Source organism: Haplochromis burtoni, unplaced genomic scaffold, assembly GCF_018398535.1.
Source record: "Haplochromis burtoni strain Fernald_Lab_line unplaced genomic scaffold, NCSU_Asbu1 Contig_252, whole genome shotgun sequence".
In the NCBI taxonomy this organism is placed as follows: Eukaryota; Metazoa; Chordata; class Actinopteri; order Cichliformes; family Cichlidae; genus Haplochromis; species Haplochromis burtoni.
Window position 1 is genome coordinate 81,488 of NW_024582613.1, and position 8,843 is coordinate 90,330.

The following is an 8,843-nucleotide window of genomic DNA, read 5'->3' on the forward strand; positions in this document are numbered from 1 at the left end:
CATTGTAATTATCTGTTTTTGTGAAAAGGAAAAAGATTCGATTGATGCAAATGATCCAAGTATAGCCAATGTACCATCACGTGGTATTTTTTTCTTAAATTGGTTTGAAAACCACATAAAAATCTGGCTCCAAAAAGCGTTCAAAACAGGGCAATGCCAAAATAAATGTGCAAGGGAACCTTCACCAACTTTACATCTGTCACATAAGGGAGATACAGAATTATAGATCCGGTTAAGTTTGAGTTTAGAAAAGTGTAGTCTATGAATGACTTTAAACTGGATTAGTTTATATCTGGCATTTATTGAGCCTTTCTGAATATTGGACAAACAATTTGACCATTGCTCTTCAGACAGAGAGACCCCGAGGTCTTCAGCCCATGTTTAGCCCAGTTGTTCTTGATTAAGCTATTTTTGTGCACAGCAGCACACCGTTTGTTATAAAGTTATAGTTGCTGAAACTATCAAATGAGACCATAAACTAATCAGGAAAGTGTTTGGTGAGGTCATCTATCAAGTCCTTTACCCATAGACTTCGATACAACTGCAAATCTTTTTGCAATTAGACATGTCGCCCCCTCCTATGATCATAAAGAACTCAGAAACTTCTGGCTTCATTTTACCGATGGGGCTGCAGCCATCTTTTATATACAGTCAGATTTGACCAAACATTAGTGTGTTACCTGACTTTCATCTAGTACCTCCAGCAGTACAAAGATGAATATCAACACACTGATCGGGTGGTGTAAGGGGGGAGGGGGTGCAAAGAAACTGTATTGTTGCAATTGTTTTAGGTCCAGCATGATCTCTTCTCTGTGACAAAACTGAAACAACATGTGTTTTAACAACAAATGACTTAATCATAATACACCCTCGTGAATTTTGAAACGTTGCAGGTTATGGCAATGGTAGACATGAACTCGTAAGACCAAATGATCTATAAATGATTTAGTAAGTACATCACTTATTCATGTTGTAGTTCACAATATACTGAAGCGCTACACACAAGACAATGAATTTGTGGAACGTGATAAACAAAAGAAAAGAAAATATGGCTTTACATTTTTTCTTGTTTGATTGTACAGATTGTACATTTATTCCAATAGGTTTATTGATAAAAAGCATTTAAATGAAAATGTTAGGAAAAATTCAGATTAAGTATTGCCAAGTAAGTATGTCTATAGTCTTTATATATCATAGGGAATACTTGATTTGTATTTAGATATCATAGATAGGGTGTCAAAACTTGTCAAATACCTTTTTAAAAATCTGACATCACTTAAAGCTTGATAGCAGTGCCAGCTGGATCCGTTTCTCCTAAAGGAGAGTCAGGTTTGACAAAACAGGCAATTTAAATTTATACTTAGATTACACATAGACATTGTAGGTTTTATATATCATTAATAAATGATGAATACATAAAAAACAGTGTAGCCCTGATAAGATGCCAGAAAAGCATCCAATTAAATACCATGCAATGCTGTGCTATACCATCAGCGACTGCTCAGGGGAAAAATAAAATCACCCAAGCAGGTAATTCATGTCCGGGGTATGCTTTTGGCACTTTTATAAAAAAGAGGTAAGAGGACAGCAACACACAAGATACATGAATGTGAGATTTAGCTGAATTGCTGCTTTAACTAAACAAGAAGCACAGCCTTAACCATACTTTCCTATGTTTAAGATTGGGCTCACCTATGAGCTCTGTGTTACAGCTGAGTTCAGCAGATTTTAGGTCACAGGCGTTGGCACTGACCAGACCGTTGGTGCTTGTGATTATAACCATCTTTTTTCCTGTAATTAGCAATTACCGAAGCTCTTCTCCAAGATGTTGAGGGGGCTGGAGAAGTGGTTTGGGATGGATTAAAGCTGACGTCAATGGCAAATGCAAATGTGCTTCTTCTAGCTTTATGTAAAAGCTCTGAATTGGGGGCTTAGCAGGGAAATTTTGTCCACATGCTCTAACCCATTCTTGTCAGCGCTGGAAGGATTGCGTGGTCTCGCTGATGGGTTGGACGACCAGCTCCCTCAGCTTTGAAGCTGATAAACCTTTTAAAACCATGACAAATATTCTCCTGCAATTTTGCCAGAGGAAGTCAAAGAAATGAAATAGGTATCGGGAGCAAGCAATATGAAAATTTGCTCCAACCACCTTGAACTCCGCACCATACAGCCAAGGTTTTTTTGTCTTTCTCTTAAAGGCTGAAGTGCTTATTCTTGCGCTGCTTTGAACTTGCAGTTGCTGTCTCTTCTTGAGCATTTTTCTTTTTCCTGGGTAAAAAAAAAATCACTATAAGTCTAGCACCATGTAATGTCACATAGAGACCTGTGGCGTGTAGGGAAACAGTGAACAGCCAGCATTTTGCTGCACAACCTCCATGTCAGTGGCCGACATGGCTGCATGGCACAAGTTAGGCGGCAAGGGTGAGACATCCAGACAGTTTCCATAGTGATGTGGTTGAATGGAGGGGATTAGCAGGGGCAGTGTGGTGAGAAAGGATTGCAGGCTTCTGTCAAAGCTTCCATTTAAAGAGTTCCATGTCGTGGCTCCTTCCTATTTGGATATGCTGATGATGGACCTTTCGTTTCCCTTCGCTCCCCACACCTCACACAGACATGTTTTATGTGCACTGAAACTGCCACTTCCTTCTCAGTGGTGGTTTCTCAGGTGTAAAATATGTGATTAGCCAGCTTTGCACAGAGACATATGACACCAGTGCATAATTTACATACCAAAAAGTAAGGGTGGGGGTAATTATTTCATCAAGGTTGGCTTTAGACACTAACCAAGGACAAACTATTCAAATAATTAACATGCTGCATGATACAGCAATTTAACCTTCAAGCTGCACCCCCCAAAAAGGTGCTGACTGTTTTCTCAGTACATGCCACAAAGTTCTGTGCTAGGGCTGGTACTTCTTATATATGCTTCCCTTAGGCATGTGCAAAGTCGCACACAAAGTTTTGAGTGATCATGCCCCATCATATCTTAAAGACCTCATCAAACCAATAGAGCACTTTGCTCTCAGACTGCAGCTTACTTATAGTTCCTGAGTTTCTAAAAGTAGAATGGGAGGCAGAGCCTTCAGCTATCAGTATCCTCTCCTGTGGAACCAGCTCCTTTTTTAAGTTCATGAGACAGACACCATCTCTACTTTTAATATTAGACTTAAAATTTTTCCTTTTGAAAAAAGATAATACTCAGGGCTTGGTCATGTGACCCTAAACCACTGCTTAATGCTACTATAGGCTCAGACTGCTGGAAGACTTCCCATGATTTATTTTTTGCTTCTTCTCCACACCCCTTTTTTCATGCTCCATATATGTATGTATACCATTAATTGCATGTCAGTAACCTTTATCTTCTTTCACCCATAGTTTTTTTGGTCCTGTTTGTTTTTTCTGGTCTCTTTACACACTCCTCTTTTGTGTCTTCTCTTTCCCGTTACCTCCAACCGGTTATGGCAGATGGCTGCTCCTCCCTGAGCAAGGTTTTGGTGGAAGTCTTCCTGTTAAAATTGAGTTCTTCCTCCCCACTGTTACCAAACGCTTGCTCATACCAAATCATCTTGTCTCTAATACTGTAATGTCTTTACAATATAAACTTCCACAAGATGCTGTTGTTAAGTCATGCTGATGTTCAAATAAATTTGATTTTAAATCTGTATAGTGTGCAGGGCACTCATAGTAGCAGTTTAATTTTGTGTATATTGAAATGCTCTCTGCATATTTTCCTTCAATAAAAAAACACTCCTAATGTAATAATTATTCAGCATTTAGGAAGCTGATTATTGTGGATTTGCCATCCATTTATAATCAACTTGTGTTAATCCTATAAACATTTATTTTTCATCTATCACTCTGCAACATTGTTTGGAATTATGTAATGCCCAGAGAGCCTTACTAAGCAAAAGATTATGGGAGCTGATATACAACTCCTAATTGCACAAAGAAAGTACAAGAAGAGCAAGAAGATAGAGACAATCGGTATATAATTCAGGGTGCTTTTGACTCACTTGTGTGGTTTACATATAAACATGTCATTTATCGAAACTCAGGTGGGCAGATATATAAAATGATTGAATCTGAGACCGGACTATTGTTTCAGAAATGTATCTATGGTAATGAGAAAAAGGCAAGGCTTCCAAAATATTAAAAGTATCACTAGATACAATGTTTTCAGATTGTACATTAATATAGAATATCGACATAAAGTGAAGAGTAGAAAAATCTGTTGTGATCTATTTTAAGGTAAATTTGGGGAAAATGGTAAAAGTCTTACATCATAGATATGTATCCAATTAAGCCCTCTCCTGAGAGTGAGGAAAAGGGTTAGATAACAACATATGCTGCCAATTGAATTAATAAGAGTGACGTCTGTCCTGCCAGTTTTTTTTATTCATATGGCAGAAATGATAAGATTCAGCTGCAAACAACAGACAATGTTATATAAACAACTAATATAAGCAAATAGTTATAATATAATGATTACAATGTAGAATATGTTATATCTATATTCGATGTATGTTATGTCTCCATTCATACAAACAGTATAAATTCAGGCTATGAGTGGGCAAACAATGCTGCTCTTCTGTGCTTTTTTTTTTTTTTTTATTAAAGGAGACTATTTATTGTAACATTTCTTGTAAATTCTCATTTCATCGCTTAAATATGTAGTAAGTGTCTGGAAATTAGGCTGTGTGTACTGAAACCAGTATGTCCAGTGTGCCAAATAACCTTTTCAATTTTGATCATATTATTTAAAACAATGACTGAAGCTGTTCTTGCTAGAATACAGTCAAACTCATGGGTCTAGGATCATTTGTTTCAAACGTCCTTTTAATCTTGGCCGTGCATTTGTATGTTGGAGTGTAATTCTGAGTAGCCTAGATGTGTTTTTTAACCCTCAGAAGCCTAATCTGCACCATTAATGGACTTTTTGTAGAAGTTAATTAACCATTTTCAGTGATAGAGGCACAGCAATCCCAGTAGAGAGCCATACAAGGAGGGAGAAACGGAGGCCGATTATGTTGTTGCCTAGCAACGCATGTACAAAATTTGAAGCGATTTAGTGCCCCCATACTGGTTATCATGGAGGTCATATGTTTACTAAATCCACACCGTGTGCTGGCTGTCACACAGGGTTGTCAACACATCAGCATGAGTACCTGTCTCCGTCCTGCTCGGTGCATGGTGACAGGTCGATGCCAAACATGTTAAAGCTGCAGCTGGGCTGAATGTCTTTTAAATCATGACTATCTAATTCCATGGATTTGTGGAAACAGCATTTCTTTTGAATGAGTGGCAAACGCAGCGACTGAATCCCAAAGGAGGAAAAAGCTAGTCTTTTACAGCGTTGCACAGTTGATCCCTCCAGGAAGGTAAAATAAGGGGAAATAACACAGAAAAGAGAAACAAAACAAAAGCTCTTCAAATTTGCTAGATGCTTCACTCAGTATTGCTGAAATCTCATTAGTCAGCCCACATAAATAATTCTTACATCCCACAATACTTACTACGCGTGTAAATAATCTGGCAAAAGCTGTTTGTTGTAAAAAAATAAATAAATAAATAAGAAAAGAAAAGAAAAGAAAAGAAAAGAAAAGAAAAAAAAACATTTAAACAACCAAAAAAATGTTCCCTCAGCTTGTTTTGCCTGGTTGTAAATCTCGTGCGTGTGTGTGTCTGTGTCTGTCTGTGTGTGTGTGTGTGAGTGTGTGTGTGTGTGTGTGTGTGTGTGTCTGTCTGTGTGTGTGTGTGTGTGTGTCTGTCTGTGTATTTTCAGAGAATTTCATCTCTATGTAATTGACACTAAATTTAAGGATTTTTTCTAAACAAAAAAAAGGGGGTGGGGGTGGGGGGGGGGGTTATATATACATATTTTTGTGTGTGTGTGAGAAAGAGAGAGAGAGTAAAGGGAAAAAAAGAAGTCAAACAAAGAGCAAGAGAGAAAGAGAGATGTAGGGAAGAAAAAAAAGAAAGAGGCGAGACAGAGCTGCTGAGGCACTCACTTCACAGCAATTTAGGTCATGCTAAACAAATGCTATACCAAGGAAGCACAGACAAATACGAGTATCAAGCCTTGAAGTAATTCCAGTATCTTTAGAGGCTATGTATTGTGAATATTCTGACATGGTGGCTAAAAACATAAGAAACTGTGTACATGAAGTCTCAAGCATCTCTGTGCAGCGTCTGTAGGTGTAAGGTAAATTTAATAAATCATTCCTGGAAGGGAAGATCAAATTATATTATGCTCTACACAGAAATACTGAGTGAGCATATATTCAGTTATGCATTACTTCCCTAGTGGAATACATGCAGGCTAGTCCCTCTATGATCAAGACACAAGTGGTACTGCATCGATATTATACTACACAAGTCCAAAGAAAATGTACAGCAGCAATCATGGTTACAGGCTGTTGAAAAGGGAGACAGCAGGTGAGAAGAGGCTGCACATCCAGGCTTCTGACAGCACAACTCTTACAGGGATTACCTAATAAGACAGACTTATATTTTAAATATCCTGTAGGAGACAGACTTGGTGTTAAAACAAAGGATTTATAAATATTTTATGTTGATTTGAATTGCATGTTCGGTGTTTTTAAAATTGGACTGAAACGTTCTTTTCTTCTTCTTCTGCAACATATATGTGGTCGTTTAAAAACATTTTCTTGATGCTGAACACAAGGAGCAATCCACGTCACAGATGCCCTGTTTTTATTTCCTCAATCCAATGAATGAATTCATCCGTCCTTATTAGACACTGCAGCTTAAAAAACCCCCCACTAAACTAAAAACACTACAATTAAAACCATCGTTTCCACTGTACATTCTCAGCAAGTTACCACACTGACTTGCATGTTTACAATAAACATAGAATGGGAAGTGTACACAATTCCAGCAGAAGGAGAAAAACAACTCTGCGACAATATGAATAAAATATGTGAATTGCTTATGATTAGCATACTAATGACTAATCATCATGCTAATCAGTTCATTTTGTGGCCTCAAATTGCAGAGGGGTGTTGAAAAATGAGTCCATGAAGATGCATTTGAAAACAGAGAATTGCATAGAGATTACCTGGCAGTTAAAACAATCACTTCAAGGTAGGTTAATAAAACAGTATTGACACCAACATAGAAAATGGAGTGACCTGCCCTCATCCTCGGGAGAGTATTTAAGCACTGTTTCAGACATTAAAAAAAGGGTTTACATTAAATTTTAATGCTTTTACCCATTTGAAAAAAAACCCCTTATATTTAAAACCCTAAACAAAACATTTAAGTGCTCTTTTTTTATTGTTGATTTAATATTTTTCTTATTTTTTAAAAATTTCCATTGTTTATTATATTAATAGAACTGAAGAATTGGCCATATTTTATTTTTAATTTTCCAAAGTATGTAGTAATTATACATTATTTGAAATGCATTAGGCACATATCTAAGGTGTCAATTTAAAAAACATCTATACATTAGGGTTGAAAAATGACAATAAGCAAACAGTGTTAAGTGAATTGCACATTGGCTGCATCCTTCTGCAAACACCTCGCTAACATTTAAATGATTTTACAGCCAGTGGGCCTGTAAAGAGGGGCAACCCAAGCCTCAATCTCACTCACGTACTCTAAAAGCCATTACAAGAAAGGACAAGTAATTCCAAACTAATGGAGCACACACAGCATTCACTTGGAGCCAAATACAGGCTTCTGGCTGAAATTAAGAGTCTGATGAAAAGGGCTGGTGAAAAGGGCAGTGAGCTGAATCAAACCAAAACTGAGGGGTTAGGAGGTCAGCTGGCTGAGAGTGCATGTCACCAGCCTATTGGACATGCCTGTGTGCTCCATCAGCAGGTGTATAAATATGTGTCATGTTTCACACTCCATGTCCGCAGGGACGGCAACCCAGATGGGATTTTAAATGCTGCATTTAATGTGGTATCATTTAGTAGGTTAGTTCACCCCTCATTGGTTTGCCATCTGGTGCCCTCTCAGCCTGTGATAGGAACATTCACGCTGGAGTCTCTGCTCCTGATCTCTCTGCCAGAGCATTTCCAGCAGTTTGCTCCACAGTCCGCTTGTATTCCCTCCACCTCAGCGCTGTCACATGAAACATTTTTCAAATTCTGCAGCAGGGAACTAAGTGTTAGTAGTCAGCACGTGTGGAGTATGAAAGCAAACTACAAGCATGGAGGCAAACTACAAAGCCTTCAAGTTACTCAAATGACAGGCAGGATAAGCCAACGTGACATCACTGATCACGCAAGAAAAATAGCTAAACTAAAGAAAACAAAGTTGTTCCTAAAATTGAAGTAAATCTAACAAGTGGGCCTATATTTATGTAATTTACTTACCTTTGCACTTTAAATTCACAAGCTGTTCCACAAAGATGTTTCGTTCTTGTCTTCTACTTCCAGAAGGTTTACTTTAGAACCAAGAATAAAGAAAAATTAAAAACCTACTACGAGTGGATCCATTCTTCGCTGTTCCACGTGTTTAATAGTTCCCCCAAACCATTTTTTTAATCTTTAAGTGTTTTCCTTTTCCTTTTTCTTTTTCAGTCTTTCTTTTTTAATTGCGAGCTTATAGTCCACGTGTTTATTCTTCTCATATCATCCCCCCATTTGTGGAAGACGTCGGGCTTTGGACGATTACAGGCAGAGTTAGACAACCAGCCAATGTTCCCTCCCTTTATTGACGGGCTCCCTTTATCACAATTTGCCAGATTTGCAGACAGCCGGTAGCTGGCCTCCCCTTCCAAATACACGCGTTTGGAGCAGATAATGTTGCTTATATTAGCCCCCATATGTTTCCATTTTGCACCTCGATTTATTAGTGCGGGGGGGGGG